At 37.0% G+C, this 2,962-nt stretch overlaps 1 pseudogene; it reads left to right on the top strand.

Annotated features, from left to right (window-relative positions):
- The first annotated feature begins 262 nt into the window (after positions 1-262).
- LOC116814150 (14-3-3 protein zeta/delta-like) lies at positions 263-1,015 on the top strand (annotated as a pseudogene).
- Positions 1,016-2,962: the final 1,947 nt, after the last annotated feature.

The raw sequence follows: 2,962 nt of genomic DNA, 5'->3' as shown, positions 1-2,962 counted from the left end.
CAACAGAATGAAGGACAAAAATCATATGATCATTTCAATTGATGCTGAAAAAGCATTTGATAAAATTCAACATCCCTTCATGATAAAAAAAAAAAAACTTAAAAAAACTGGGTCTAGCGGGCTGGAGCACAGGCCCGGCCCAGCAGCGCCCCCCAGGTAGACTGGGGCGAGGCCGTGCCGGCACAAGGTGAGCCCACTGCTGGAACATCCAGTCGTGGATAAAAATGAGCTGGTTCAGAAGGCCAAACTGGCCGAGCAGGCTGACTGATATGATGACATGGCAGCCTGCATGAAGTCTGTAACTGAGCAAGGAGCTTAATTATCCAATGAGGAGAGGAATCTTCTCTCAGTTGCTTATAAAAATGTTGTAGGAGCCCGTAGGTTATCTTGGAGGGTCGTCTCAAGTATTGAACAAAAGACGAAAGGTGCTGAGAAAAAAACAGCAGATGGCTCAAGAATACAGAGAGAAAACTGAGACCGAGCTAAGAGATAGCTGCAATGATGTACTGTCTCTTTTGGAAAAGTTCTTGATCCCCAATGCTTCACAAGCGAGAGCAAATTCTTCTATTTGAAAATGAAAGGAGTTCACTGCCATTACTTGGCTGAGGTTGCCGCTGGTGATGACAAGAAAGGGATTGTGGATCAGTCACAAGCATACCAAGAAGCTTTTGAAATCAGCAAAAAGGAAATGCAACCAACATATCCTATCAGACTGGGTCTGGCCCTTAACTTCTCCGTGTTCTATTATGGCGTTCTGAATTCCCCAGAGAAAGCCTGCTCTCTTGCAAAGACAGCTTTTGATGAAGCCATTGCTGAACTTGATACATTAAGTGAAGAGTCGTACAAAGACAGCACACTAATAATGCAATTACTGAGAGACAACTTAACATTGTGGACATGGGATACCCAAGGAGATGAAGCTGAAGCTGGAAAAGGAGGGGAAAATTAACCGGCCTTCCAACTTTTGTCTGCCTCGTTCTAAAATTTACACAGTAGACCATTTGTCATCCATGCTGTCCCACAAATAGTTGTTTACAATTTATGACAGGTTTATGTTACTTCTGTTTGAATTTCTATATTTCCCACGTGGTTTTTATGTTTAATATTAGCGGAGTAGAGCCAGTTAACATTTAGGGAGTTATCTGTTTTCATCTTAAGGTGGCCAATGTGAGGATGTGGAATTTTTATACAAGTTATAAATGTTTGGCACAGTATTTTTGGTACATTGTGGCTTTACAAGGGCCAGTGTTAAAACTGCTTCCATGTCTAAGCAAAGAAAACTGCCTACATATTGGTTTGTCCTGGTGGGGAACAAAAGAGATCATTGGTTCCAGTCACAGGTGTAGTAATTGTGGGTACTTTAAGGTTTGGAGCACTTACAAGGCTGTGGTAGAAACAGATATCCCATGGATACTACATGTTAAACCATGTATATCTGTGGAACACTCAATCTCAATGTGCATACCCTTGACTACAGCTGCAGAAGTGTTCCTTTAGACAAAGCTGTGACCCATTTTACTCTGGATAAGGGCAGAAATGGTTCACATTCCATTATTTGTAAAGTTACCTGCTGTTAACTTTCATTATTTTTGCAACACTCATTTTATTTGTATTTAAATGTTTTAGGCAACCTAAGAACAAATGTAAAAGTAAAGATGCAGGAAAAATGAATTGCTTGGTATTCATTACTTCATGTATATCAAGCACAGCAGTAAAACAAAAACCCATGTATTTAAGTTTTTTTTAGGTTTTTTGCTTTTGTGATTTTTTTTGATACTTGCCTAACATGCATGTGCTGTAAAAATAGTTAACAGGGAAATAACTTGAGATGATGGCTACCTTTGTTTAATGTCTTATGAAATTTTCATGAACAATCCAAACATAATTGTTAAGAACACGTGTATGAAATTCATTTAAGTGGAATAAAAGTTTTATGAATGGAAAAAAAACAACTGGGTATAGATGAGACATACCTCAACAAAATAAAAGGCATATATGACAGACCCACAGCTAGAATCATATTGAACAGGAAAAACTGGAAGCCTTTCTTCTAAGATCTGGAACAAGACAGAGATACTCACTTTCACTATTATTCAACACAGTACTGAAATTCCTAGCTACAGCAATCAGACAACAGAAAGAAAGGGCACCCAAAGAAAGGAAGAAGTCAAATTTTTCTTGTTTGCAGGTGATATAATCTTGTATTTGCAAAAACCTAAAGATTTCACCACAAAACTATTGGAACTGAAAAACAAATTCAGTAAAGTGGCAGAGTACAAATCAACATACAAAAATCAGTAGCATTTCTATATGCTAACAGCAAACAATCTGAAAAATAAATCAAGGAAGTAATTCCATTTACATTATTACAAATAAAATAAAATATCCAGGAACAAACTTAACCAAAGAAGTGAAAAATCTCTATAATGAAAACTATTTGACATTGATGCAAGAAATTGAAGAGGACACAAAAAATAGAAAGATATTCCATATTCATAGATTGGAAAAATCAATATTGATAAAATGTCCATATTTCCTAAAGCAATCTACAGATTCAATGCAATCCCTATGAAAATGCTGAGGATATTCTTTAAAGAAATAGAAAAAATAATCTTAAATTTCATATGGAACAACAAAAGACCCAGAATAACTAAAGCCATCTGAGCAAAAAGAACAAAACTGGAGGAATCACAACACAGGAGGAATCACAGAACTATAGTAACAAAAAAAGCATGGTACTGGCATAAAAACAGACACATAGGTCAATGGGACAGAACAGAGAACCCAGAAACAAATGCATACATCTACAGTGAACTCACTGATCATCAGAAAAATGCAAATTGAAACTACAATGAGATATCATCTCATTCTGGTTCAAATGGCTTTTATCTAAAAGATGGGCAGTAATGAATGCTGGCGAGTATGTGCAGAAAAAGAAACCCTCCTACACTGTTGGTGAGAA

This window comes from Hylobates moloch, unplaced genomic scaffold (assembly GCF_009828535.3).
Source record: "Hylobates moloch isolate HMO894 unplaced genomic scaffold, HMol_V3 SCAFFOLD_10, whole genome shotgun sequence".
NCBI lineage: Eukaryota > Metazoa > Chordata > Mammalia > Primates > Hylobatidae > Hylobates > Hylobates moloch.
Note: the sequence above shows the minus strand (reverse complement) of the source record. Positions and strands in the feature narration are given on the sequence as shown.